The sequence below is a fragment of the Phyllobates terribilis genome, unplaced genomic scaffold, assembly GCF_046119375.1.
Source record: "Phyllobates terribilis strain yellow unplaced genomic scaffold, ASM4611937v1 Scaffold_4__5_contigs__length_816908805, whole genome shotgun sequence".
NCBI classification, from domain to species: domain Eukaryota; kingdom Metazoa; phylum Chordata; class Amphibia; order Anura; family Dendrobatidae; genus Phyllobates; species Phyllobates terribilis.
In genome coordinates this window covers 691,739,725-691,767,224 of record NW_027362764.1, presented here as the reverse complement: position 1 = coordinate 691,767,224, position 27,500 = coordinate 691,739,725, and the positions used below count along the sequence as shown (strand labels likewise).

The 27,500-nt window shown below is 54.6% G+C and overlaps 15 non-coding genes across 15 annotated transcripts; all 15 read right to left on the bottom strand.

The window, feature by feature from the left end:
* Positions 1–1,670: 1,670 nt before the first annotated feature.
* LOC141269038 (5S ribosomal RNA) lies at positions 1,671–1,789 on the bottom strand. Its single transcript, XR_012321467.1, has one exon. It is a non-coding gene; the product is annotated as a 5S ribosomal RNA (ribosomal RNA).
* Positions 1,790–3,495: 1,706 nt separating this feature from the next.
* LOC141268931 (5S ribosomal RNA) lies at positions 3,496–3,614 on the bottom strand. Its single transcript, XR_012321457.1, has one exon. It is a non-coding gene; the product is annotated as a 5S ribosomal RNA (ribosomal RNA).
* A 1,706-nt stretch (positions 3,615–5,320) lies between these two features.
* On the bottom strand, positions 5,321–5,439 carry LOC141268924 (5S ribosomal RNA). Its single transcript, XR_012321456.1, has one exon. It is a non-coding gene; the product is annotated as a 5S ribosomal RNA (ribosomal RNA).
* Positions 5,440–7,145: 1,706 nt separating this feature from the next.
* LOC141270407 (5S ribosomal RNA) lies at positions 7,146–7,264 on the bottom strand. Its single transcript, XR_012321643.1, has one exon. It is a non-coding gene; the product is annotated as a 5S ribosomal RNA (ribosomal RNA).
* Positions 7,265–8,970: 1,706 nt separating this feature from the next.
* On the bottom strand, positions 8,971–9,089 carry LOC141268918 (5S ribosomal RNA). Its single transcript, XR_012321455.1, has one exon. It is a non-coding gene; the product is annotated as a 5S ribosomal RNA (ribosomal RNA).
* Positions 9,090–10,795: 1,706 nt separating this feature from the next.
* Positions 10,796–10,914, bottom strand: LOC141266993 (5S ribosomal RNA). Its single transcript, XR_012321012.1, has one exon. It is a non-coding gene; the product is annotated as a 5S ribosomal RNA (ribosomal RNA).
* A 1,706-nt stretch (positions 10,915–12,620) lies between these two features.
* LOC141268808 (5S ribosomal RNA) lies at positions 12,621–12,739 on the bottom strand. The gene has a single exon (XR_012321444.1). It is a non-coding gene; the product is annotated as a 5S ribosomal RNA (ribosomal RNA).
* A 1,706-nt stretch (positions 12,740–14,445) lies between these two features.
* Positions 14,446–14,564, bottom strand: LOC141268906 (5S ribosomal RNA). Its single transcript, XR_012321454.1, has one exon. It is a non-coding gene; the product is annotated as a 5S ribosomal RNA (ribosomal RNA).
* A 1,706-nt stretch (positions 14,565–16,270) lies between these two features.
* On the bottom strand, positions 16,271–16,389 carry LOC141268158 (5S ribosomal RNA). The gene has a single exon (XR_012321376.1). It is a non-coding gene; the product is annotated as a 5S ribosomal RNA (ribosomal RNA).
* A 1,706-nt stretch (positions 16,390–18,095) lies between these two features.
* Positions 18,096–18,214, bottom strand: LOC141268146 (5S ribosomal RNA). The gene has a single exon (XR_012321375.1). It is a non-coding gene; the product is annotated as a 5S ribosomal RNA (ribosomal RNA).
* A 1,706-nt stretch (positions 18,215–19,920) lies between these two features.
* On the bottom strand, positions 19,921–20,039 carry LOC141268263 (5S ribosomal RNA). The gene has a single exon (XR_012321386.1). It is a non-coding gene; the product is annotated as a 5S ribosomal RNA (ribosomal RNA).
* Positions 20,040–21,745: 1,706 nt separating this feature from the next.
* Positions 21,746–21,864, bottom strand: LOC141270445 (5S ribosomal RNA). Its single transcript, XR_012321681.1, has one exon. It is a non-coding gene; the product is annotated as a 5S ribosomal RNA (ribosomal RNA).
* A 1,706-nt stretch (positions 21,865–23,570) lies between these two features.
* Positions 23,571–23,689, bottom strand: LOC141266180 (5S ribosomal RNA). The gene has a single exon (XR_012320234.1). It is a non-coding gene; the product is annotated as a 5S ribosomal RNA (ribosomal RNA).
* Positions 23,690–25,395: 1,706 nt separating this feature from the next.
* Positions 25,396–25,514, bottom strand: LOC141268690 (5S ribosomal RNA). The gene has a single exon (XR_012321430.1). It is a non-coding gene; the product is annotated as a 5S ribosomal RNA (ribosomal RNA).
* Positions 25,515–27,220: 1,706 nt separating this feature from the next.
* On the bottom strand, positions 27,221–27,339 carry LOC141268574 (5S ribosomal RNA). The gene has a single exon (XR_012321419.1). It is a non-coding gene; the product is annotated as a 5S ribosomal RNA (ribosomal RNA).
* Positions 27,340–27,500: the final 161 nt, after the last annotated feature.

Below are 27,500 nucleotides of genomic sequence, written 5' to 3'. Positions count from 1 at the left end.
ACGTCCGGTTGCCGGCTGCCCTTTCCAGTGCTTAGTAAGACAAGGTGCTTTTGTGCTTTCCTTTCTCTTCACTTTTTTGCTGGCTCCTTAAAAAGGTCTTGTAGACAGAACGCCCCGCTCAGAGCCGCTGAGCTCACTGATCGGCTGCCGCGCTGTCGACGGAACGTCAGCGTCGCGGCCAATGCCACAGGCCGGGAGCAGCGGCGAGACTCACCGGTAGACCTGGGTAGGGTGAGTAGAGCGCGGTTAGTTGCTTTCTAATAGCCTGCAGCCGGGGATTAACTTTTAATGAAAGGGAGCAACCCTTTTGACTGTCTGCAGCGCGCTGTACCTAGGAAGCGCACACTCACACACAGCGAGCATGCACAAGTTGCTCGCACGAGACCACATTCCCTATTTGCACCTGCAGCTTTTCCGCCACCATGCGTCAGACTCTCCTGCCTGTCTTATTATTATTTCAGGGCCTTAGCAGGAACCACCCCCTCAATTCCCTCCCGCTCCTTCCTAGCACTGAGGTTAGCTCCTGGGCAGCTGTCTGATTGGGTTAGTTACACAAGATTCTTTGAAGAAGAAGACGTTACTTCTGCTGGCCCTCGTTAGGCGGTCGCCCTCTAAAACCATCCCCTGGGCAGCTGCTGAAAGCCTGGCCCCTTCACAGCGCGAGATGCTTTTAACGCCATCATTTGCATACGGCCGGCTGCGGGGTCAATAAGCACTCCTAGCCGTGGCAAGGAGCTCGGTGTGAGGCCTGGTAGAGGCGGCGGGGTTGCGTCCTTATCTTAGAGGTCTTGGGGGGCTTGGGATGCTTGGGACTTCCAGCCTCTACTTTACGTAAGGTCGGTGTCCAGCAAGGCGCCACTCAATGCTAGCCGAGCTGGGCAAGATGGCAAAACGTCATCAAAATTGTCTACAATACCTGGTGTTCTCAGGAGGTGTCCCAACCAAGTATTTCCGAACCCATCTCTGCTTTGCTTCCGAGATCGGACGTATCCAAGATGGTATGGCCAGTAGACGCTGCTTGGCCCATCACCCGGCCAGCCTTCCTCAGGCTCGCGTGGGGACGAGAACTCTGGCCGTTCTGGGGCGGTCTCCGAAGGACCGATGCATAGGCTGTGCCGTCCCTATAGGTGTTGTTTGTTGAGCAATGAAACACCTGCCGCATCAGATGTGTTTAAAAATGGCTCGGCGCAGGGTCTCCTGCAGGCTAAACCGTTCATCGCGGGGATGTGACAGAAAGAGCAAGCTGGACCCGCAACTTGGGGTGGAGCGAAACGCCCAGGAGTGAATGAAGGAAGAGGGTGAGATGGTTGCGAGTGAATTTGAGCTGCTCTTCGGGGGGGTCGTGTGGCCTGCAAAGGTGTTTTGCTTGGGTTGTGCTGTAAACTGGCCTCCAGGTTACCGGTGGTTGCCTCCAGGTCAGCGGTGGTTGCCTCCAGTCATGCGGGAGTCGCTGGTCCTGGTGAAAAGAAGCCTAGTATTAAAAGTAAATAAGCAACAATGCTGGAGGCCCACGGTGATGAGAAGGATGCTGGTATTTTGCAAGGATTAAATAGCGCAAGAGAGAAAGCAAATGAAAAGAAGAAAGGAGCATGTGTGCGCTTGTGAAAAAAGGAATGGAAAAAAGGCATAGAGGAGAGTGACCCCTGCTGGTGGAAGTAAGAAAAGGCAAAAGCCTACAGCACCTGGTATTCCCAGGCGGTCTCCCATCCAAGTACTAACCAGGCCCAACCCTGCTTAGCTTCCGAGATCAGACGAGATCGGGCGTGTTCAGGGTGGTGTGGCCGTAGGCAGAGACAGGCCTCTCACTTGCTGCTTTTCCACTTTGACGTCCGGTTGCCGGCTGCCCTTTCCTGTGCTTAGTAAGACAAGGTGCTTTTGTGCTTTCCTTTCTCTTCACTTTTTTGCTGGCTCCTTAAAAAGGTCTTGTAGACAGAACGCCCCGCTCAGAGCCGCTGAGCTCACTGATCGGCTGCCGCGCTGTCGACGGAACGTCAGCGTCGCGGCCAATGCCACAGGCCGGGAGCAGCGGCGAGACTCACCGGTAGACCTGGGTAGGGTGAGTAGAGCGCGGTTAGTTGCTTTCTAATAGCCTGCAGCCGGGGATTAACTTTTAATGAAAGGGAGCAACCCTTTTGACTGTCTGCAGCGCGCCGTACCTAGGAAGCGCACACTCACACACAGCGAGCATGCACAAGTTGCTCGCACGAGACCACATTCCCTATTTGCACCTGCAGCTTTTCCGCCACCATGCGTCAGACTCTCCTGCCTGTCTTATTATTATTTCAGGGCCTTAGCAGGAACCACCCCCTCAATTCCCTCCCGCTCCTTCCTAGCACTGAGGTTAGCTCCTGGGCAGCTGTCTGATTGGGTTAGTTACACAAGATTCTTTGAAGAAGAAGACGTTACTTCTGCTGGCCCTCGTTAGGCGGTCGCCCTCTAAAACCATCCCCTGGGCAGCTGCTGAAAGCCTGGCCCCTTCACAGCGCGAGATGCTTTTAACGCCATCATTTGCATACGGCCGGCTGCGGGGTCAATAAGCACTCCTAGCCGTGGCAAGGAGCTCAGTGTGAGGCCTGGTAGAGGCGGCGGGGTTGCGTCCTTATCTTAGAGGTCTTGGGGGGCTTGGGATGCTTGGGACTTCCAGCCTCTACTTTACGTAAGGTCGGTGTCCAGCAAGGCGCCACTCAATGCTAGCCGAGCTGGGCAAGATGGCAAAACGTCATCAAAATTGTCTACAATACCTGGTGTTCTCAGGAGGTGTCCCAACCAAGTATTTCCGAACCCATCTCTGCTTTGCTTCCGAGATCGGACGTATCCACGGTGGTATGGCCAGTAGACGCTGCTTGGCCCATCGCCTGGCCAGCCTTCCTCAGGCTCGCGTGGGGACGAGAACTCTGGCCGTTCTGGGGCGGTCTCCGAAGGACCGATGCATAGGCTGTGCCGTCCCTATAGGTGTTGTTTGTTGAGCAATGAAACACCTGCCGCATCAGATGTGTTTAAAAATGGCTCGGCGCAGGGTCTCCTGCAGGCTAAACCGTTCATCGCGGGGATGTGACAGAAAGAGCAAGCTGGACCCGCAACTTGGGGTGGAGCGAAACGCCCAGGAGTGAATGAAGGAAGAGGGTGAGATGGTTGCGAGTGAATTTGAGCTGCTCTTCGGGGTGGTCGTGTGGCCTGCAAAGGTGTTTTGCTTGGGTTGTGCTGTAAACTGGCCTCCAGGTTACCGGTGGTTGCCTCCAGGTCAGCGGTGGTTGCCTCCAGTCATGCGGGAGTCGCTGGTCCTGGTGAAAAGAAGCCTAGTATTAAAAGTAAATAAGCAACAATGCTGGAGGCCCACGGTGATGAGAAGGATGCTGGTATTTTGCAAGGATTAAATAGCGCAAGAGAGAAAGCAAATGAAAAGAAGAAAGGAGCATGTGTGCGCTTGTGAAAAAAGGAATGGAAAAAAGGCATAGAGGAGAGTGACCCCTGCTGGTGGAAGTAAGAAAAGGCAAAAGCCTACAGCACCTGGTATTCCCAGGCGGTCTCCCATCCAAGTACTAACCAGGCCTGACCCTGCTTAGCTTCCGAGATCAGACGAGATCGGGCGTGTTCAGGGTGGTGTGGCCGTAGGCAGAGACAGGCATCTCACTTGCTGCTTTTCCACTTTGACGTCCGGTTGCCGGCTGCCCTTTCCAGTGCTTAGTAAGACAAGGTGCTTTTGTGCTTTCTTTTCTCTTCACTTTTTTGCTGGCTCCTTAAAAAGGTCTTGTAGACAGAACGCCCCGCTCAGAGCCGCTGAGCTCACTGATCGGCTGCCGCGCTGTCGACGGAACGTCAGCGTCGCGGCCAATGCCACAGGCCGGGAGCAGCGGCGAGACTCACCGGTAGACCTGGGTAGGGTGAGTAGAGCGCGGTTAGTTGCTTTCTAATAGCCTGCAGCCGGGGATTAACTTTTAATGAAAGGGAGCAACCCTTTTGACTGTCTGCAGCGCGCCGTACCTAGGAAGCGCACACTCACACACAGCGAGCATGCACAAGTTGCTCGCACGAGACCACATTCCCTATTTGCACCTGCAGCTTTTCCGCCACCATGCGTCAGACTCTCCTGCCTGTCTTATTATTATTTCAGGGCCTTAGCAGGAACCACCCCCTCAATTCCCTCCCGCTCCTTCCTAGCACTGAGGTTAGCTCCTGGGCAGCTGTCTGATTGGGTTAGTTACACAAGATTCTTTGAAGAAGAAGACGTTACTTCTGCTGGCCCTCGTTAGGCGGTCGCCCTCTAAAACCATCCCCTGGGCAGCTGCTGAAAGCCTGGCCCCTTCACAGCGCGAGATGCTTTTAACGCCATCATTTGCATACGGCCGGCTGCGGGGTCAATAAGCACTCCTAGCCGTGGCAAGGAGCTCGGTGTGAGGCCTGGTAGAGGCGGCGGGGTTGCGTCCTTATCTTAGAGGTCTTGGGGGGCTTGGGATGCTTGGGACTTCCAGCCTCTACTTTACGTAAGGTCGGTGTCCAGCAAGGCGCCACTCAATGCTAGCCGAGCTGGGCAAGATGGCAAAACGTCATCAAAATTGTCTACAATACCTGGTGTTCTCAGGAGGTGTCCCAACCAAGTATTTCCGAACCCATCTCTGCTTTGCTTCCGAGATCGGACGTATCCAAGATGGTATGGCCAGTAGACGCTGCTTGGCCCATCGCCCGGCCAGCCTTCCTCAGGCTCGCGTGGGGACGAGAACTCTGGCCGTTCTGGGGCGGTCTCCGAAGGACCGATGCATAGGCTGTGCCGTCCCTATAGGTGTTGTTTGTTGAGCAATGAAACACCTGCCGCATCAGATGTGTTTAAAAATGGCTCGGCGCAGGGTCTCCTGCAGGCTAAACCGTTCATCGCGGGGATGTGACAGAAAGAGCAAGCTGGACCCGCAACTTGGGGTGGAGCGAAACGCCCAGGAGTGAATGAAGGAAGAGGGTGAGATGGTTGCGAGTGAATTTGAGCTGCTCTTCGGGGGGGTCGTGTGGCCTGCAAAGGTGTTTTGCTTGGGTTGTGCTGTAAACTGGCCTCCAGGTTACCGGTGGTTGCCTCCAGGTCAGCGGTGGTTGCCTCCAGTCATGCGGGAGTCGCTGGTCCTGGTGAAAAGAAGCCTAGTATTAAAAGTAAATAAGCAACAATGCTGGAGGCCCACGGTGATGAGAAGGATGCTGGTATTTTGCAAGGATTAAATAGCGCAAGAGAGAAAGCAAATGAAAAGAAGAAAGGAGCATGTGTGCGCTTGTGAAAAAAGGAATGGAAAAAAGGCATAGAGGAGAGTGACCCCTGCTGGTGGAAGTAAGAAAAGGCAAAAGCCTACAGCACCTGGTATTCCCAGGCGGTCTCCCATCCAAGTACTAACCAGGCCCAACCCTGCTTAGCTTCCGAGATCAGACGAGATCGGGCGTGTTCAGGGTGGTGTGGCCGTAGGCAGAGACAGGCCTCTCACTTGCTGCTTTTCCACTTTGACGTCCGGTTGCCGGCTGCCCTTTCCTGTGCTTAGTAAGACAAGGTGCTTTTGTGCTTTCCTTTCTCTTCACTTTTTTGCTGGCTCCTTAAAAAGGTCTTGTAGACAGAACGCCCCGCTCAGAGCCGCTGAGCTCACTGATCGGCTGCCGCGCTGTCGACGGAACGTCAGCGTCGCGGCCAATGCCACAGGCCGGGAGCAGCGGCGAGACTCACCGGTAGACCTGGGTAGGGTGAGTAGAGCGCGGTTAGTTGCTTTCTAATAGCCTGCAGCCGGGGATTAACTTTTAATGAAAGGGAGCAACCCTTTTGACTGTCTGCAGCGCGCCGTACCTAGGAAGCGCACACTCACACACAGCGAGCATGCACAAGTTGCTCGCACGAGACCACATTCCCTCTTTGCACCTGCAGCTTTTCCGCCACCATGCGTCAGACTCTCCTGCCTGTCTTATTATTATTTCAGGGCCTTAGCAGGAACCACCCCCTCAATTCCCTCCCGCTCCTTCCTAGCACTGAGGTTAGCTCCTGGGCAGCTGTCTGATTGGGTTAGTTACACAAGATTCTTTGAAGAAGAAGACGTTACTTCTGCTGGCCCTCGTTAGGCGGTCGCCCTCTAAAACCATCCCCTGGGCAGCTGCTGAAAGCCTGGCCCCTTCACAGCGCGAGATGCTTTTAACGCCATCATTTGCATACGGCCGGCTGCGGGGTCAATAAGCACTCCTAGCCGTGGCAAGGAGCTCAGTGTGAGGCCTGGTAGAGGCGGCGGGGTTGCGTCCTTATCTTAGAGGTCTTGGGGGGCTTGGGATGCTTGGGACTTCCAGCCTCTACTTTACGTAAGGTCGGTGTCCAGCAAGGCGCCACTCAATGCTAGCCGAGCTGGGCAAGATGGCAAAACGTCATCAAAATTGTCTACAATACCTGGTGTTCTCAGGAGGTGTCCCAACCAAGTATTTCCGAACCCATCTCTGCTTTGCTTCCGAGATCGGACGTATCCACGGTGGTATGGCCAGTAGACGCTGCTTGGCCCATCGCCTGGCTAGCCTTCCTCAGGCTCGCGTGGGGACGAGAACTCTGGCCGTTCTGGGGCGGTCTCCGAAGGACCGATGCATAGGCTGTGCCGTCCCTATAGGTGTTGTTTGTTGAGCAATGAAACACCTGCCGCATCAGATGTGTTTAAAAATGGCTCGGCGCAGGGTCTCCTGCAGGCTAAACCGTTCATCGCGGGGATGTGACAGAAAGAGCAAGCTGGACCCGCAACTTGGGGTGGAGCGAAACGCCCAGGAGTGAATGAAGGAAGAGGGTGAGATGGTTGCGAGTGAATTTGAGCTGCTCTTCGGGGTGGTCGTGTGGCCTGCAAAGGTGTTTTGCTTGGGTTGTGCTGTAAACTGGCCTCCAGGTTACCGGTGGTTGCCTCCAGGTCAGCGGTGGTTGCCTCCAGTCATGCGGGAGTCGCTGGTCCTGGTGAAAAGAAGCCTAGTATTAAAAGTAAATAAGCAACAATGCTGGAGGCCCACGGTGATGAGAAGGATGTTGGTATTTTGCAAGGATTAAATAGCGCAAGAGAGAAAGCAAATGAAAAGAAGAAAGGAGCATGTGTGCGCTTGTGAAAAAAGGAATGGAAAAAAGGCATAGAGGAGAGTGACCCCTGCTGGTGGAAGTAAGAAAAGGCAAAAGCCTACAGCACCTGGTATTCCCAGGTGGTCTCCCATCCAAGTACTAACCAGGCCCAACCCTGCTTAGCTTCTGAGATCAGACAAGATCGGGCGTGTTCAGGGTGGTGTGGCCGTAGGCAGAGACAGGCCTCTCACTTGCTGCTTTTCCACTTTGACGTCCGGTTGCCGGCTGCCCTTTCCAGTGCTTAGTAAGACAAGGTGCTTTTGTGCTTTCCTTTCTCTTCACTTTTTTGCTGGCTCCTTAAAAAGGTCTTGTAGACAGAACGCCCCGCTCAGAGCCGCTGAGCTCACTGATCGGCTGCCGCGCTGTCGACGGAACGTCAGCGTCGCGGCCAATGCCACAGGCCGGGAGCAGCGGCGAGACTCACCGGTAGACCTGGGTAGGGTGAGTAGAGCGCGGTTAGTTGCTTTCTAATAGCCTGCAGCCGGGGATTAACTTTTAATGAAAGGGAGCAACCCTTTTGACTGTCTGCAGCGCGCCGTACCTAGGAAGCGCACACTCACACACAGCGAGCATGCACAAGTTGCTCGCACGAGACCACATTCCCTATTTGCACCTGCAGCTTTTCCGCCACCATGCGTCAGACTCTCCTGCCTGTCTTATTATTATTTCAGGGCCTTAGCAGGAACCACCCCCTCAATTCCCTCCCGCTCCTTCCTAGCACTGAGGTTAGCTCCTGGGCAGCTGTCTGATTGGGTTAGTTACACAAGATTCTTTGAAGAAGAAGACGTTACTTCTGCTGGCCCTCGTTAGGCGGTCGCCCTCTAAAACCATCCCCTGGGCAGCTGCTGAAAGCCTGGCCCCTTCACAGCGCGAGATGCTTTTAACGCCATCATTTGCATACGGCCGGCTGCGGGGTCAATAAGCACTCCTAGCCGTGGCAAGGAGCTCGGTGTGAGGCCTGGTAGAGGCGGCGGGGTTGCGTCCTTATCTTAGAGGTCTTGGGGGGCTTGGGATGCTTGGGACTTCCAGCCTCTACTTTACGTAAGGTCGGTGTCCTGCAAGGCGCCACTCAATGCTAGCCGAGCTGGGCAAGATGGCAAAACGTCATCAAAATTGTCTACAATACCTGGTGTTCTCAGGAGGTGTCCCAACCAAGTATTTCCGAACCCATCTCTGCTTTGCTTCCGAGATCGGACGTATCCACGGTGGTATGGCCAGTAGACGCTGCTTGGCCCATCGCCTGGCCAGCCTTCCTCAGGCTCGCGTGGGGACGAGAACTCTGGCCGTTCTGGGGCGGTCTCCGAAGGACCGATGCATAGGCTGTGCCGTCCCTATAGGTGTTGTTTGTTGAGCAATGAAACACCTGCCGCATCAGATGTGTTTAAAAATGGCTCGGCGCAGGGTCTCCTGCAGGCTAAACCGTTCATCGCGGGGATGTGACAGAAAGAGCAAGCTGGACCCGCAACTTGGGGTGGAGCGAAACGCCCAGGAGTGAATGAAGGAAGAGGGTGAGATGGTTGCGAGTGAATTTGAGCTGCTCTTCGGGGGGGTCGTGTGGCCTGCAAAGGTGTTTTGCTTGGGTTGTGCTGTAAACTGGCCTCCAGGTTACCGGTGGTTGCCTCCAGGTCAGCGGTGGTTGCCTCCAGTCATGCGGGAGTCGCTGGTCCTGGTGAAAAGAAGCCTAGTATTAAAAGTAAATAAGCAACAATGCTGGAGGCCCACGGTGATGAGAAGGATGCTGGTATTTTGCAAGGATTAAATAGCGCAAGAGAGAAAGCAAATGAAAAGAAGAAAGGAGCATGTGTGCGCTTGTGAAAAAAGGAATGGAAAAAAGGCATAGAGGAGAGTGACCCCTGCTGGTGGAAGTAAGAAAAGGCAAAAGCCTACAGCACCTGGTATTCCCAGGCGGTCTCCCATCCAAGTACTAACCAGGCCTGACCCTGCTTAGCTTCCGAGATCAGACGAGATCGGGCGTGTTCAGGGTGGTGTGGCCGTAGGCAGAGACAAGCATCTCACTTGCTGCTTTTCCACTTTGACGTCCGGTTGCCGGCTGCCCTTTCCAGTGCTTAGTAAGACAAGGTGCTTTTGTGCTTTCTTTTCTCTTCACTTTTTTGCTGGCTCCTTAAAAAGGTCTTGTAGACAGAACGCCCCGCTCAGAGCCGCTGAGCTCACTGATCGGCTGCCGCGCTGTCGACGGAACGTCAGCGTCGCGGCCAATGCCACAGGCCGGGAGCAGCGGCGAGACTCACCGGTAGACCTGGGTAGGGTGAGTAGAGCGCGGTTAGTTGCTTTCTAATAGCCTGCAGCCGGGGATTAACTTTTAATGAAAGGGAGCAACCCTTTTGACTGTCTGCAGCGCGCCGTACCTAGGAAGCGCACACTCACACACAGCGAGCATGCACAAGTTGCTCGCACGAGACCACATTCCCTATTTGCACCTGCAGCTTTTCCGCCACCATGCGTCAGACTCTCCTGCCTGTCTTATTATTATTTCAGGGCCTTAGCAGGAACCACCCCCTCAATTCCCTCCCGCTCCTTCCTAGCACTGAGGTTAGCTCCTGGGCAGCTGTCTGATTGGGTTAGTTACACAAGATTCTTTGAAGAAGAAGACGTTACTTCTGCTGGCCCTCGTTAGGCGGTCGCCCTCTAAAACCATCCCCTGGGCAGCTGCTGAAAGCCTGGCCCCTTCACAGCGCGAGATGCTTTTAACGCCATCATTTGCATACGGCCGGCTGCGGGGTCAATAAGCACTCCTAGCCGTGGCAAGGAGCTCGGTGTGAGGTCTGGTAGAGGCGGCGGGGTTGCGTCCTTATCTTAGAGGTCTTGGGGGGCTTGGGATGCTTGGGACTTCCAGCCTCTACTTTACGTAAGGTCGGTGTCCAGCAAGGCGCCACTCAATGCTAGCCGAGCTGGGCAAGATGGCAAAACGTCATCAAAATTGTCTACAATACCTGGTGTTCTCAGGAGGTGTCCCAACCAAGTATTTCCGAACCCATCTCTGCTTTGCTTCCGAGATCGGACGTATCCAAGGTGGTATGGCCAGTAGACGCTGCTTGGCCCATCGCCCGGCCAGCCTTCCTCAGGCTCGCGTGGGGACGAGAACTCTGGCCGTTCTGGGGCGGTCTCCGAAGGACCGATGCATAGGCTGTGCCGTCCCCATAGGTGTTGTTTGTTGAGCAATGAAACACCTGCCGCATCAGATGTGTTTAAAAATGGCTCGGCGCAGGGTCTCCTGCAGGCTAAACCGTTCATCGCGGGGATGTGACAGAAAGAGCAAGCTGGACCCGCAACTTGGGGTGGAGCGAAACGCCCAGGAGTGAATGAAGGAAGAGGGTGAGATGGTTGCGAGTGAATTTGAGCTGCTCTTCGGGGGGGTCGTGTGGCCTGCAAAGGTGTTTTGCTTGGGTTGTGCTGTAAACTGGCCTCCAGGTTACCGGTGGTTGCCTCCAGGTCAGCGGTGGTTGCCTCCAGTCATGCGGGAGTCGCTGGTCCTGGTGAAAAGAAGCCTAGTATTAAAAGTAAATAAGCAACAATGCTGGAGGCCCACGGTGATGAGAAGGATGCTGGTATTTTGCAAGGATTAAATAGCGCAAGAGAGAAAGCAAATGAAAAGAAGAAAGGAGCATGTGTGCGCTTGTGAAAAAAGGAATGGAAAAAAGGCATAGAGGAGAGTGACCCCTGCTGGTGGAAGTAAGAAAAGGCAAAAGCCTACAGCACCTTTGATTACCAGGCGGTCTCCCATCCAAGTACTAACCAGGCCCGACCCTGCTTAGCTTCCGAGATCAGACGAGATCGGGCGTGTTCAGGGTGGTGTGGCCGTAGGCAGAGACAGGCCTCTCACTTGCTGCTTTTCCACTTTGACGTCCGGTTGCCGGCTGCCCTTTCCAGTGCTTAGTAAGACAAGGTGCTTTTGTGCTTTCTTTTCTCTTCACTTTTTTGCTGGCTCCTTAAAAAGGTCTTGTAGACAGAACGCCCCGCTCAGAGCCGCTGAGCTCACTGATCGGCTGCCGCGCTGTCGACGGAACGTCAGCGTCGCGGCCAATGCCACAGGCCGGGAGCAGCGGCGAGACTCACCGGTAGACCTGGGTAGGGTGAGTAGAGCGCGGTTAGTTGCTTTCTAATAGCCTGCAGCCGGGGATTAACTTTTAATGAAAGGGAGCAACCCTTTTGACTGTCTGCAGCGCGCCGTACCTAGGAAGCGCACACTCACACACAGCGAGCATGCACAAGTTGCTCGCACGAGACCACATTCCCTATTTGCACCTGCAGCTTTTCCGCCACCATGCGTCAGACTCTCCTGCCTGTCTTATTATTATTTCAGGGCCTTAGCAGTAACCACCCCCTCAATTCCCTCCCGCTCCTTCCTAGCACTGAGGTTAGCTCCTGGGCAGCTGTCTGATTGGGTTAGTTACACAAGATTCTTTGAAGAAGAAGACGTTACTTCTGCTGGCCCTCGTTAGGCGGTCGCCCTCTAAAGCCATCCCCTGGGCAGCTGCTGAAAGCCTGGCCCCTTCACAGCGCGAGATGCTTTTAACGCCATCATTTGCATACGGCCGGCTGCGGGGTCAATAAGCACTCCTAGCCGTGGCAAGGAGCTCGGTGTGAGGCCTGGTAGAGGCGGCGGGGTTGCGTCCTTATCTTAGAGGTCTTGGGGGGCTTGGGATGCTTGGGACTTCCAGCCTCTACTTTACGTAAGGTCGGTGTCCAGCAAGGCGCCACTCAATGCTAGCCGAGCTGGGCAAGATGGTAAAACGTCATCAAAATTGTCTACAATACCTGGTGTTCTCAGGAGGTGTCCCAACCAAGTATTTCCGAACCCATCTCTGCTTTGCTTCCGAGATCGGACGTATCCAAGGTGGTATGGCCAGTAGACGCTGCTTGGCCCATCGCCCGGCCAGCCTTCCTCAGGCTCGCGTGGGGACGAGAACTCTGGCCGTTCTGGGGCGGTCTCCGAAGGACCGATGCATAGGCTGTGCCGTCCCTATAGGTGTTGTTTGTTGAGCAATGAAACACCTGCCGCATCAGATGTGTTTAAAAATGGCTCGGCGCAGGGTCTCCTGCAGGCTAAACCGTTCATCGCGGGGATGTGACAGAAAGAGCAAGCTGGACCCGCAACTTGGGGTGGAGCGAAACGCCCAGGAGTGAATGAAGGAAGAGGGTGAGATGGTTGCGAGTGAATTTGAGCTGCTCTTCGGGGGGGTCGTGTGGCCTGCAAAGGTGTTTTGCTTGGGTTGTGCTGTAAACTGGCCTCCAGGTTACCGGTGGTTGCCTCCAGGTCAGCGGTGGTTGCCTCCAGTCATGCGGGAGTCGCTGGTCCTGGTGAAAAGAAGCCTAGTATTAAAAGTAAATAAGCAACAATGCTGGAGGCCCACGGTGATGAGAAGGATGCTGGTATTTTGCAAGGATTAAATAGCGCAAGAGAGAAAGCAAATGAAAAGAAGAAAGGAGCATGTGTGCGCTTGTGAAAAAAGGAATGGAAAAAAGGCATAGAGGAGAGTGACCCCTGCTGGTGGAAGTAAGAAAAGGCAAAAGCCTACAGCACCTGGTATTCCCAGGCGGTCTCCCATCCAAGTACTAACCAGGCCCAACCCTGCTTAGCTTCCGAGATCAGACGAGATCGGGCGTGTTCAGGGTGGTGTGGCCGTAGGCAGAGACAGGCCTCTCACTTGCTGCTTTTCCACTTTGACGTCCGGTTGCCGGCTGCCCTTTCCAGTGCTTAGTAAGACAAGGTGCTTTTGTGCTTTCCTTTCTCTTCACTTTTTTGCTGGCTCCTTAAAAAGGTCTTGTAGACAGAACGCCCCGCTCAGAGCCGCTGAGCTCACTGATCGGCTGCCGCGCTGTCGACGGAACGTCAGCGTCGCGGCCAATGCCACAGGCCGGGAGCAGCGGCGAGACTCACCGGTAGACCTGGGTAGGGTGAGTAGAGCGCGGTTAGTTGCTTTCTAATAGCCTGCAGCCGGGGATTAACTTTTAATGAAAGGGAGCAACCCTTTTGACTGTCTGCAGCGCGCCGTACCTAGGAAGCGCACACTCACACACAGCGAGCATGCACAAGTTGCTCGCACGAGACCACATTCCCTATTTGCACCTGCAGCTTTTCCGCCACCATGCGTCAGACTCTCCTGCCTGTCTTATTATTATTTCAGGGCCTTAGCAGGAACCACCCCCTCAATTCCCTCCCGCTCCTTCCTAGCACTGAGGTTAGCTCCTGGGCAGCTGTCTGATTGGGTTAGTTACACAAGATTCTTTGAAGAAGAAGACGTTACTTCTGCTGGCCCTCGTTAGGCGGTCGCCCTCTAAAACCATCCCCTGGGCAGCTGCTGAAAGCCTGGCCCCTTCACAGCGCGAGATGCTTTTAACGCCATCATTTGCATACGGCCGGCTGCGGGGTCAATAAGCACTCCTAGCCGTGGCAAGGAGCTCAGTGTGAGGCCTGGTAGAGGCGGCGGGGTTGCGTCCTTATCTTAGAGGTCTTGGGGGGCTTGGGATGCTTGGGACTTCCAGCCTCTACTTTACGTAAGGTCGGTGTCCAGCAAGGCGCCACTCAATGCTAGCCGAGCTGGGCAAGATGGCAAAACGTCATCAAAATTGTCTACAATACCTGGTGTTCTCAGGAGGTGTCCCAACCAAGTATTTCCGAACCCATCTCTGCTTTGCTTCCGAGATCGGACGTATCCACGGTGGTATGGCCAGTAGACGCTGCTTGGCCCATCGCCTGGCCAGCCTTCCTCAGGCTCGCGTGGGGACGAGAACTCTGGCCGTTCTGGGGCGGTCTCCGAAGGACCGATGCATAGGCTGTGCCGTCCCTATAGGTGTTGTTTGTTGAGCAATGAAACACCTGCCGCATCAGATGTGTTTAAAAATGGCTCGGCGCAGGGTCTCCTGCAGGCTAAACCGTTCATCGCGGGGATGTGACAGAAAGAGCAAGCTGGACCCGCAACTTGGGGTGGAGCGAAACGCCCAGGAGTGAATGAAGGAAGAGGGTGAGATGGTTGCGAGTGAATTTGAGCTGCTCTTCGGGGGGGTCGTGTGGCCTGCAAAGGTGTTTTGCTTGGGTTGTGCTGTAAACTGGCCTCCAGGTTACCGGTGGTTGCCTCCAGGTCAGCGGTGGTTGCCTCCAGTCATGCGGGAGTCGCTGGTCCTGGTGAAAAGAAGCCTAGTATTAAAAGTAAATAAGCAACAATGCTGGAGGCCCACGGTGATGAGAAGGATGCTGGTATTTTGCAAGGATTAAATAGCGCAAGAGAGAAAGCAAATGAAAAGAAGAAAGGAGCATGTGTGCGCTTGTGAAAAAAGGAATGGAAAAAAGGCATAGAGGAGAGTGACCCCTGCTGGTGGAAGTAAGAAAAGGCAAAAGCCTACAGCACCTGGTATTCCCAGGCGGTCTCCCATCCAAGTACTAACCAGGCCTGACCCTGCTTAGCTTCCGAGATCAGACGAGATCGGGCGTGTTCAGGGTGGTGTGGCCGTAGGCAGAGACAGGCATCTCACTTGCTGCTTTTCCACTTTGACGTCCGGTTGCCGGCTGCCCTTTCCAGTGCTTAGTAAGACAAGGTGCTTTTGTGCTTTCTTTTCTCTTCACTTTTTTGCTGGCTCCTTAAAAAGGTCTTGTAGACAGAACGCCCCGCTCAGAGCCGCTGAGCTCACTGATCGGCTGCCGCGCTGTCGACGGAACGTCAGCGTCGCGGCCAATGCCACAGGCCGGGAGCAGCGGCGAGACTCACCGGTAGACCTGGGTAGGGTGAGTAGAGCGCGGTTAGTTGCTTTCTAATAGCCTGCAGCCGGGGATTAACTTTTAATGAAAGGGAGCAACCCTTTTGACTGTCTGCAGCGCGCCGTACCTAGGAAGCGCACACTCACACACAGCGAGCATGCACAAGTTGCTCGCACGAGACCACATTCCCTATTTGCACCTGCAGCTTTTCCGCCACCATGCGTCAGACTCTCCTGCCTGTCTTATTATTATTTCAGGGCCTTAGCAGGAACCACCCCCTCAATTCCCTCCCGCTCCTTCCTAGCACTGAGGTTAGCTCCTGGGCAGCTGTCTGATTGGGTTAGTTACACAAGATTCTTTGAAGAAGAAGACGTTACTTCTGCTGGCCCTCGTTAGGCGGTCGCCCTCTAAAACCATCCCCTGGGCAGCTGCTGAAAGCCTGGCCCCTTCACAGCGCGAGATGCTTTTAACGCCATCATTTGCATACGGCCGGCTGCGGGGTCAATAAGCACTCCTAGCCGTGGCAAGGAGCTCGGTGTGAGGTCTGGTAGAGGCGGCGGGGTTGCGTCCTTATCTTAGAGGTCTTGGGGGGCTTGGGATGCTTGGGACTTCCAGCCTCTACTTTACGTAAGGTCGGTGTCCAGCAAGGCGCCACTCAATGCTAGCCGAGCTGGGCAAGATGGCAAAACGTCATCAAAATTGTCTACAATACCTGGTGTTCTCAGGAGGTGTCCCAACCAAGTATTTCCGAACCCATCTCTGCTTTGCTTCCGAGATCGGACGTATCCAAGATGGTATGGCCAGTAGACGCTGCTTGGCCCATCGCCCGGCCAGCCTTCCTCAGGCTCGCGTGGGGACGAGAACTCTGGCCGTTCTGGGGCGGTCTCCGAAGGACCGATGCATAGGCTGTGCCGTCCCCATAGGTGTTGTTTGTTGAGCAATGAAACACCTGCCGCATCAGATGTGTTTAAAAATGGCTCGGCGCAGGGTCTCCTGCAGGCTAAACCGTTCATCGCGGGGATGTGACAGAAAGAGCAAGCTGGACCCGCAACTTGGGGTGGAGCGAAACGCCCAGGAGTGAATGAAGGAAGAGGGTGAGATGGTTGCGAGTGAATTTGAGCTGCTCTTCGGGGGGGTCGTGTGGCCTGCAAAGGTGTTTTGCTTGGGTTGTGCTGTAAACTGGCCTCCAGGTTACCGGTGGTTGCCTCCAGGTCAGCGGTGGTTGCCTCCAGTCATGCGGGAGTCGCTGGTCCTGGTGAAAAGAAGCCTAGTATTAAAAGTAAATAAGCAACAATGCTGGAGGCCCACGGTGATGAGAAGGATGCTGGTATTTTGCAAGGATTAAATAGCGCAAGAGAGAAAGCAAATGAAAAGAAGAAAGGAGCATGTGTGCGCTTGTGAAAAAAGGAATGGAAAAAAGGCATAGAGGAGAGTGACCCCTGCTGGTGGAAGTAAGAAAAGGCAAAAGCCTACAGCACCTGGTATTCCCAGGCGGTCTCCCATCCAAGTACTAACCAGGCCCGACCCTGCTTAGCTTCCAAGATCAGACGAGATCGGGCGTGTTCAGGGTGGTGTGGCCGTAGGCAGAGACTGGCCTCTCACTTGCTGCTTTTCCACTTTGACGTCCGGTTGCCGGCTGCCCTTTCCAGTGCTTAGTAAGACAAGGTGCTTTTGTGCTTTCTTTTCTCTTCACTTTTTTGCTGGCTCCTTAAAAAGGTCTTGTAGACAGAACGCCCCGCTCAGAGCCGCTGAGCTCACTGATCGGCTGCCGCGCTGTCGACGGAACGTCAGCGTCGCGGCCAATGCCACAGGCCGGGAGCAGCGGCGAGACTCACCGGTAGACCTGGGTAGGGTGAGTAGAGCGCGGTTAGTTGCTTTCTAATAGCCTGCAGCCGGGGATTAACTTTTAATGAAAGGGAGCAACCCTTTTGACTGTCTGCAGCGCGCCGTACCTAGGAAGCGCACACTCACACACAGCGAGCATGCACAAGTTGCTCGCACGAGACCACATTCCCTATTTGCACCTGCAGCTTTTCCGCCACCATGCGTCAGACTCTCCTGCCTGTCTTATTATTATTTCAGGGCCTTAGCAGGAACCACCCCCTCAATTCCCTCCCGCTCCTTCCTAGCACTGAGGTTAGCTCCTGGGCAGCTGTCTGATTGGGTTAGTTACACAAGATTCTTTGAAGAAGAAGACGTTACTTCTGCTGGCCCTCGTTAGGCGGTCGCCCTCTAAAACCATCCCCTGGGCAGCTGCTGAAAGCCTGGCCCCTTCACAGCGCGAGATGCTTTTAACGCCATCATTTGCATACGGCCGGCTGCGGGGTCAATAAGCACTCCTAGCCGTGGCAAGGAGCTCGGTGTGAGGTCTGGTAGAGGCGGCGGGGTTGCGTCCTTATCTTAGAGGTCTTGGGGGGCTTGGGATGCTTGGGACTTCCAGCCTCTACTTTACGTAAGGTCGGTGTCCAGCAAGGCGCCACTCAATGCTAGCCGAGCTGGGCAAGATGGCAAAACGTCATCAAAATTGTCTACAATACCTGGTGTTCTCAGGAGGTGTCCCAACCAAGTATTTCCGAACCCATCTCTGCTTTGCTTCCGAGATCGGACGTATCCAAGATGGTATGGCCAGTAGACGCTGCTTGGCCCATCGCCCGGCCAGCCTTCCTCAGGCTCGCGTGGGGACGAGAACTCTGGCCGTTCTGGGGCGGTCTCCGAAGGACCGATGCATAGGCTGTGCCGTCCCCATAGGTGTTGTTTGTTGAGCAATGAAACACCTGCCGCATCAGATGTGTTTAAAAATGGCTCGGCGCAGGGTCTCCTGCAGGCTAAACCGTTCATCGCGGGGATGTGACAGAAAGAGCAAGCTGGACCCGCAACTTGGGGTGGAGCGAAACGCCCAGGAGTGAATGAAGGAAGAGGGTGAGATGGTTGCGAGTGAATTTGAGCTGCTCTTCGGGGGGGTCGTGTGGCCTGCAAAGGTGTTTTGCTTGGGTTGTGCTGTAAACTGGCCTCCAGGTTACCGGTGGTTGCCTCCAGGTCAGCGGTGGTTGCCTCCAGTCATGCGGGAGTCGCTGGTCCTGGTGAAAAGAAGCCTAGTATTAAAAGTAAATAAGCAACAATGCTGGAGGCCCACGGTGATGAGAAGGATGCTGGTATTTTGCAAGGATTAAATAGCGCAAGAGAGAAAGCAAATGAAAAGAAGAAAGGAGCATGTGTGCGCTTGTGAAAAAAGGAATGGAAAAAAGGCATAGAGGAGAGTGACCCCTGCTGGTGGAAGTAAGAAAAGGCAAAAGCCTACAGCACCTGGTATTCCCAGGCGGTCTCCCATCCAAGTACTAACCAGGCCCGACCCTGCTTAGCTTCCAAGATCAGACGAGATCGGGCGTGTTCAGGGTGGTGTGGCCGTAGGCAGAGACCGGCCTCTCACTTGCTGCTTTTCCACTTTGACGTCCGGTTGCCGGCTGCCCTTTCCAGTGCTTAGTAAGACAAGGTGCTTTTGTGCTTTCTTTTCTCTTCACTTTTTTGCTGGCTCCTTAAAAAGGTCTTGTAGACAGAACGCCCCGCTCAGAGCCGCTGAGCTCACTGATCGGCTGCCGCGCTGTCGACGGAACGTCAGCGTCGCGGCCAATGCCACAGGCCGGGAGCAGCGGCGAGACTCACCGGTAGACCTGGGTAGGGTGAGTAGAGCGCGGTTAGTTGCTTTCTAATAGCCTGCAGCCGGGGATTAACTTTTAATGAAAGGGAGCAACCCTTTTGACTGTCTGCAGCGCGCCGTACCTAGGAAGCGCACACTCACACACAGCGAGCATGCACAAGTTGCTCGCACGAGACCACATTCCCTATTTGCACCTGCAGCTTTTCCGCCACCATGCGTCAGACTCTCCTGCCTGTCTTATTATTATTTCAGGGCCTTAGCAGGAACCACCCCCTCAATTCCCTCCCGCTCCTTCCTAGCACTGAGGTTAGCTCCTGGGCAGCTGTCTGATTGGGTTAGTTACACAAGATTCTTTGAAGAAGAAGACGTTACTTCTGCTGGCCCTCGTTAGGCGGTCGCCCTCTAAAACCATCCCCTGGGCAGCTGCTGAAAGCCTGGCCCCTTCACAGCGCGAGATGCTTTTAACGCCATCATTTGCATACGGCCGGCTGCGGGGTCAATAAGCACTCCTAGCCGTGGCAAGGAGCTCGGTGTGAGGCCTGGTAGAGGCGGCGGGGTTGCGTCCTTATCTTAGAGGTCTTGGGGGGCTTGGGATGCTTGGGACTTCCAGCCTCTACTTTACGTAAGGTCGGTGTCCAGCAAGGCGCCACTCAATGCTAGCCGAGCTGGGCAAGATGGCAAAACGTCATCAAAATTGTCTACAATACCTGGTGTTCTCAGGAGGTGTCCCAACCAAGTATTTCCGAACCCATCTCTGCTTTGCTTCCGAGATCGGACGTATCCAAGATGGTATGGCCAGTAGACGCTGCTTGGCCCATCGCCCGGCCAGCCTTCCTCAGGCTCGCGTGGGGACGAGAACTCTGGCCGTTCTGGGGCGGTCTCCGAAGGACCGATGCATAGGCTGTGCCGTCCCTATAGGTGTTGTTTGTTGAGCAATGAAACACCTGCCGCATCAGATGTGTTTAAAAATGGCTCGGCGCAGGGTCTCCTGCAGGCTAAACCGTTCATCGCGGGGATGTGACAGAAAGAGCAAGCTGGACCCGCAACTTGGGGTGGAGCGAAACGCCCAGGAGTGAATGAAGGAAGAGGGTGAGATGGTTGCGAGTGAATTTGAGCTGCTCTTCGGGGGGGTCGTGTGGCCTGCAAAGGTGTTTTGCTTGGGTTGTGCTGTAAACTGGCCTCCAGGTTACCGGTGGTTGCCTCCAGGTCAGCGGTGGTTGCCTCCAGTCATGCGGGAGTCGCTGGTCCTGGTGAAAAGAAGCCTAGTATTAAAAGTAAATAAGCAACAATGCTGGAGGCCCACGGTGATGAGAAGGATGCTGGTATTTTGCAAGGATTAAATAGCGCAAGAGAGAAAGCAAATGAAAAGAAGAAAGGAGCATGTGTGCGCTTGTGAAAAAAGGAATGGAAAAAAGGCATAGAGGAGAGTGACCCCTGCTGGTGGAAGTAAGAAAAGGCAAAAGCCTACAGCACCTGGTATTCCCAGGCGGTCTCCCATCCAAGCACTAACCAGGCCCAACCCTGCTTAGCTTCCGAGATCAGACGAGATCGGGCGTGTTCAGGGTGGTGTGGCCGTAGGCAGAGACAGGCCTCTCACTTGCTGCTTTTCCACTTTGACGTCCGGTTGCCGGCTGCCCTTTCCTGTGCTTAGTAAGACAAGGTGCTTTTGTGCTTTCCTTTCTCTTCACTTTTTTGCTGGCTCCTTAAAAAGGTCTTGTAGACAGAACGCCCCGCTCAGAGCCGCTGAGCTCACTGATCGGCTGCCGCGCTGTCGACGGAACGTCAGCGTCGCGGCCAATGCCACAGGCCGGGAGCAGCGGCGAGACTCACCGGTAGACCTGGGTAGGGTGAGTAGAGCGCGGTTAGTTGCTTTCTAATAGCCTGCAGCCGGGGATTAACTTTTAATGAAAGGGAGCAACCCTTTTGACTGTCTGCAGCGCGCCGTACCTAGGAAGCGCACACTCACACACAGCGAGCATGCACAAGTTGCTCGCACGAGACCACATTCCCTATTTGCACCTGCAGCTTTTCCGCCACCATGCGTCAGACTCTCCTGCCTGTCTTATTATTATTTCAGGGCCTTAGCAGGAACCACCCCCTCAATTCCCTCCCGCTCCTTCCTAGCACTGAGGTTAGCTCCTGGGCAGCTGTCTGATTGGGTTAGTTACACAAGATTCTTTGAAGAAGAAGACGTTACTTCTGCTGGCCCTCGTTAGGCGGTCGCCCTCTAAAACCATCCCCTGGGCAGCTGCTGAAAGCCTGGCCCCTTCACAGCGCGAGATGCTTTTAACGCCATCATTTGCATACGGCCGGCTGCGGGGTCAATAAGCACTCCTAGCCGTGGCAAGGAGCTCAGTGTGAGACCTGGTAGAGGCGGCGGGGTTGCGTCCTTATCTTAGAGGTCTTGGGGGGCTTGGGATGCTTGGGACTTCCAGCCTCTACTTTACGTAAGGTCGGTGTCCAGCAAGGCGCCACTCAATGCTAGCCGAGCTGGGCAAGATGGCAAAACGTCATCAAAATTGTCTACAATACCTGGTGTTCTCAGGAGGTGTCCCAACCAAGTATTTCCGAACCCATCTCTGCTTTGCTTCCGAGATCGGACGTATCCACGGTGGTATGGCCAGTAGACGCTGCTTGGCCCATCGCCTGGCCAGCCTTCCTCAGGCTCGCGTGGGGACGAGAACTCTGGCCGTTCTGGGGCGGTCTCCGAAGGACCGATGCATAGGCTGTGCCGTCCCTATAGGTGTTGTTTGTTGAGCAATGAAACACCTGCCGCATCAGATGTGTTTAAAAATGGCTCGGCGCAGGGTCTCCTGCAGGCTAAACCGTTCATCGCGGGGATGTGACAGAAAGAGCAAGCTGGACCCGCAACTTGGGGTGGAGCGAAACGCCCAGGAGTGAATGAAGGAAGAGGGTGAGATGGTTGCGAGTGAATTTGAGCTGCTCTTCGGGGTGGTCGTGTGGCCTGCAAAGGTGTTTTGCTTGGGTTGTGCTGTAAACTGGCCTCCAGGTTACCGGTGGTTGCCTCCAGGTCAGCGGTGGTTGCCTCCAGTCATGCGGGAGTCGCTGGTCCTGGTGAAAAGAAGCCTAGTATTAAAAGTAAATAAGCAACAATGCTGGAGGCCCACGGTGATGAGAAGGATGTTGGTATTTTGCAAGGATTAAATAGCGCAAGAGAGAAAGCAAATGAAAAGAAGAAAGGAGCATGTGTGCGCTTGTGAAAAAAGGAATGGAAAAAAGGCATAGAGGAGAGTGACCCCTGCTGGTGGAAGTAAGAAAAGGCAAAAGCCTACAGCACCTGGTATTCCCAGGCGGTCTCCCATCCAAGTACTAACCAGGCCCGACCCTGCTTAGCTTCCAAGATCAGACAAGATCGGGCGTGTTCAGGGTGGTGTGGCCGTAGGCAGAGACAGGCCTCTCACTTGCTGCTTTTCCACTTTGACGTCCGGTTGCCGGCTGCCCTTTCCAGTGCTTAGTAAGACAAGGTGCTTTTGTGCTTTCCTTTCTCTTCACTTTTTTGCTGGCTCCTTAAAAAGGTCTTGTAGACAGAACGCCCCGCTCAGAGCCGCTGAGCTCACTGATCGGCTGCCGCGCTGTCGACGGAACGTCAGCGTCGCGGCCAATGCCACAGGCCGGGAGCAGCGGCGAGACTCACCGGTAGACCTGGGTAGGGTGAGTAGAGCGCGGTTAGTTGCTTTCTAATAGCCTGCAGCCGGGGATTAACTTTTAATGAAAGGGAGCAACCCTTTTGACTGTCTGCAGCGCGCCGTACCTAGGAAGCGCACACTCACACACAGCGAGCATGCACAAGTTGCTCGCACGAGACCACATTCCCTATTTGCACCTGCAGCTTTTCCGCCACCATGCGTCAGACTCTCCTGCCTGTCTTATTATTATTTCAGGGCCTTAGCAGGAACCACCCCCTCAATTCCCTCCCGCTCCTTCCTAGCACTGAGGTTAGCTCCTGGGCAGCTGTCTGATTGGGTTAGTTACACAAGATTCTTTGAAGAAGAAGACGTTACTTCTGCTGGCCCTCGTTAGGCGGTCGCCCTCTAAAACCATCCCCTGGGCAGCTGCTGAAAGCCTGGCCCCTTCACAGCGCGAGATGCTTTTAACGCCATCATTTGCATACGGCCGGCTGCGGGGTCAATAAGCACTCCTAGCCGTGGCAAGGAGCTCGGTGTGAGGCCTGGTAGAGGCGGCGGGGTTGCGTCCTTATCTTAGAGGTCTTGGGGGGCTTGGGATGCTTGGGACTTCCAGCCTCTACTTTACGTAAGGTCGGTGTCCTGCAAGGCGCCACTCAATGCTAGCCGAGCTGGGCAAGATGGCAAAACGTCATCAAAATTGTCTACAATACCTGGTGTTCTCAGGAGGTGTCCCAACCAAGTATTTCCGAACCCATCTCTGCTTTGCTTCCGAGATCGGACGTATCCACGGTGGTATGGCCAGTAGACGCTGCTTGGCCCATCGGCTGGCCAGCCTTCCTCAGGCTCGCGTGGGGACGAGAACTCTGGCCGTTCTGGGGCGGTCTCCGAAGGACCGATGCATAGGCTGTGCCGTCCCTATAGGTGTTGTTTGTTGAGCAATGAAACACCTGCCGCATCAGATGTGTTTAAAAATGGCTCGGCGCAGGGTCTCCTGCAGGCTAAACCGTTCATCGCGGGGATGTGACAGAAAGAGCAAGCTGGACCCGCAACTTGGGGTGGAGCGAAACGCCCACGAGTGAATGAAGGAAGAGGGTGAGATGGTTGCGAGTGAATTTGAGCTGCTCTTCGGGGGGGTCGTGTGGCCTGCAAAGGTGTTTTGCTTGGGTTGTGCTGTAAACTGGCCTCCAGGTTACCGGTGGTTGCCTCCAGGTCAGCGGTGGTTGCCTCCAGTCATGCGGGAGTCGCTGGTCCTGGTGAAAAGAAGCCTAGTATTAAAAGTAAATAAGCAACAATGCTGGAGGCCCACGGTGATGAGAAGGATGCTGGTATTTTGCAAGGATTAAATAGCGCAAGAGAGAAAGCAAATGAAAAGAAGAAAGGAGCATGTGTGCGCTTGTGAAAAAAGGAATGGAAAAAAGGCATAGAGGAGAGTGACCCCTGCTGGTGGAAGTAAGAAAAGGCAAAAGCCTACAGCACCTGGTATTCCCAGGCGGTCTCCCATCCAAGTACTAACCAGGCCTGACCCTGCTTAGCTTCCAAGATCAGACGAGATCGGGCGTGTTCAGGGTGGTGTGGCCGTAGGCAGAGACAGGCATCTCACTTGCTGCTTTTCCACTTTGACGTCCGGTTGCCGGCTGCCCTTTCCAGTGCTTAGTAAGACAAGGTGCTTTTGTGCTTTCTTTTCTCTTCACTTTTTTGCTGGCTCCTTAAAAAGGTCTTGTAGACAGAACGCCCCGCTCAGAGCCGCTGAGCTCACTGATCGGCTGCCGCGCTGTCGACGGAACGTCAGCGTCGCGGCCAATGCCACAGGCCGGGAGCAGCGGCGAGACTCACCGGTAGACCTGGGTAGGGTGAGTAGAGCGCGGTTAGTTGCTTTCTAATAGCCTGCAGCCGGGGATTAACTTTTAATGAAAGGGAGCAACCCTTTTGACTGTCTGCAGCGCGCCGTACCTAGGAAGCGCACACTCACACACAGCGAGCATGCACAAGTTGCTCGCACGAGACCACATTCCCTATTTGCACCTGCAGCTTTTCCGCCACCATGCGTCAGACTCTCCTGCCTGTCTTATTATTATTTCAGGGCCTTAGCAGGAACCACCCCCTCAATTCCCTCCCGCTCCTTCCTAGCACTGAGGTTAGCTCCTGGGCAGCTGTCTGATTGGGTTAGTTACACAAGATTCTTTGAAGAAGAAGACGTTACTTCTGCTGGCCCTCGTTAGGCGGTCGCCCTCTAAAACCATCCCCTGGGCAGCTGCTGAAAGCCTGGCCCCTTCACAGCGCGAGATGCTTTTAACGCCATCATTTGCATACGGCCGGCTGCGGGGTCAATAAGCACTCCTAGCCGTGGCAAGGAGCTCGGTGTGAGGTCTGGTAGAGGCGGCGGGGTTGCGTCCTTATCTTAGAGGTCTTGGGGGGCTTGGGATGCTTGGGACTTCCAGCCTCTACTTTACGTAAGGTCGGTGTCCAGCAAGGCGCCACTCAATGCTAGCCGAGCTGGGCAAGATGGCAAAACGTCATCAAAATTGTCTACAATACCTGGTGTTCTCAGGAGGTGTCCCAACCAAGTATTTCCGAACCCATCTCTGCTTTGCTTCCGAGATCGGACATATCCAAGGTGGTATGGCCAGTAGACGCTGCTTGGCCCATCGCCCGGCCAGCCTTCCTCAGGCTCGCGTGGGGACGAGAACTCTGGCCGTTCTGGGGCGGTCTCCGAAGGACCGATGCATAGGCTGTGCCGTCCCCATAGGTGTTGTTTGTTGAGCAATGAAACACCTGCCGCATCAGATGTGTTTAAAAATGGCTCGGCGCAGGGTCTCCTGCAGGCTAAACCGTTCATCGCGGGGATGTGACAGAAAGAGCAAGCTGGACCCGCAACTTGGGGTGGAGCGAAACGCCCAGGAGTGAATGAAGGAAGAGGGTGAGATGGTTGCGAGTGAATTTGAGCTGCTCTTCGGGGGGGTCGTGTGGCCTGCAAAGGTGTTTTGCTTGGGTTGTGCTGTAAACTGGCCTCCAGGTTACCGGTGGTTGCCTCCAGGTCAGCGGTGGTTGCCTCCAGTCATGCGGGAGTCGCTGGTCCTGGTGAAAAGAAGCCTAGTATTAAAAGTAAATAAGCAACAATGCTGGAGGCCCACGGTGATGAGAAGGATGCTGGTATTTTGCAAGGATTAAATAGCGCAAGAGAGAAAGCAAATGAAAAGAAGAAAGGAGCATGTGTGCGCTTGTGAAAAAAGGAATGGAAAAAAGGCATAGAGGAGAGTGACCCCTGCTGGTGGAAGTAAGAAAAGGCAAAAGCCTACAGCACCTGGTATTCCCAGGCGGTCTCCCATCCAAGTACTAACCAGGCCCAACCCTGCTTAGCTTCCGAGATCAGACGAGATCGGGCGTGTTCAGGGTGGTGTGGCCGTAGGCAGAGACAGGCCTCTCACTTGCTGCTTTTCCACTTTGACGTCCGGTTGCCGGCTGCCCTTTCCAGTGCTTAGTAAGACAAGGTGCTTTTGTGCTTTCCTTTCTCTTCACTTTTTTGCTGGCTCCTTAAAAAGGTCTTGTAGACAGAACGCCCCGCTCAGAGCCGCTGAGCTCACTGATCGGCTGCCGCGCTGTCGACGGAACGTCAGCGTCGCGGCCAATGCCACAGGCCGGGAGCAGCGGCGAGACTCACCGGTAGACCTGGGTAGGGTGAGTAGAGCGCGGTTAGTTGCTTTCTAATAGCCTGCAGCCGGGGATTAACTTTTAATGAAAGGGAGCAACCCTTTTGACTGTCTGCAGCGCGCCGTACCTAGGAAGCGCACACTCACACACAGCGAGCATGCACAAGTTGCTCGCACGAGACCACATTCCCTATTTGCACCTGCAGCTTTTCCGCCACCATGCGTCAGACTCTCCTGCCTGTCTTATTATTATTTCAGGGCCTTAGCAGGAACCACCCCCTCAATTCCCTCCCGCTCCTTCCTAGCACTGAGGTTAGCTCCTGGGCAGCTGTCTGATTGGGTTAGTTACACAAGATTCTTTGAAGAAGAAGACGTTACTTCTGCTGGCCCTCGTTAGGCGGTCGCCCTCTAAAACCATCCCCTGGGCAGCTGCTGAAAGCCTGGCCCCTTCACAGCGCGAGATGCTTTTAACGCCATCATTTGCATACGGCCGGCTGCGGGGTCAATAAGCACTCCTAGCCGTGGCAAGGAGCTCGGTGTGAGGCCTGGTAGAGGCGGCGGGGTTGCGTCCTTATCTTAGAGGTCTTGGGGGGCTTGGGATGCTTGGGACTTCCAGCCTCTACTTTACGTAAGGTCGGTGTCCAGCAAGGCGCCACTCAATGCTAGCCGAGCTGGGCAAGATGGCAAAACGTCATCAAAATTGTCTACAATACCTGGTGTTCTCAGGAGGTGTCCCAACCAAGTATTTCCGAACCCATCTCTGCTTTGCTTCCGAGATCGGACGTATCCACGGTGGTATGGCCAGTAGACGCTGCTTGGCCCATCGCCTGGCCAGCCTTCCTCAGGCTCGCATGGGGACGAGAACTCTGGCCGTTCTGGGGCGGTCTCCGAAGGACCGATGCATAGGCTGTGCCGTCCCTATAGGTGTTGTTTGTTGAGCAATGAAACACCTGCCGCATCAGATGTGTTTAAAAATGGCTCGGCGCAGGGTCTCCTGCAGGCTAAACCGTTCATCGCGGGGATGTGACAGAAAGAGCAAGCTGGACCCGCAACTTGGGGTGGAGCGAAACGCCCAGGAGTGAATGAAGGAAGAGGGTGAGATGGTTGCGAGTGAATTTGAGCTGCTCTTCGGGGGGGTCGTGTGGCCTGCAAAGGTGTTTTGCTTGGGTTGTGCTGTAAACTGGCCTCCAGGTTACCGGTGGTTGCCTCCAGGTCAGCGGTGGTTGCCTCCAGTCATGCGGGAGTCGCTGGTCCTGGTGAAAAGAAGCCTAGTATTAAAAGTAAATAAGCAACAATGCTGGAGGCCCACGGTGATGAGAAGGATGCTGGTATTTTGCAAGGATTAAATAGCGCAAGAGAGAAAGCAAATGAAAAGAAGAAAGGAGCATGTGTGCGCTTGTGAAAAAAGGAATGGAAAAAAGGCATAGAGGAGAGTGACCCCTGCTGGTGGAAGTAAGAAAAGGCAAAAGCCTACAGCACCTGGTATTCCCAGGCGGTCTCCCATCCAAGTACTAACCAGGCCCAACCCTGCTTAGCTTCCGAGATCAGACGAGATCGGGCGTGTTCAGGGTGGTGTGGCCGTAGGCAGAGACAGGCCTCTCACTTGCTGCTTTTCCACTTTGACGTCCGGTTGCCGGCTGCCCTTTCCTGTGCTTAGTAAGACAAGGTGCTTTTGTGCTTTCCTTTCTCTTCACTTTTTTGCTGGCTCCTTAAAAAGGTCTTGTAGACAGAACGCCCCGCTCAGAGC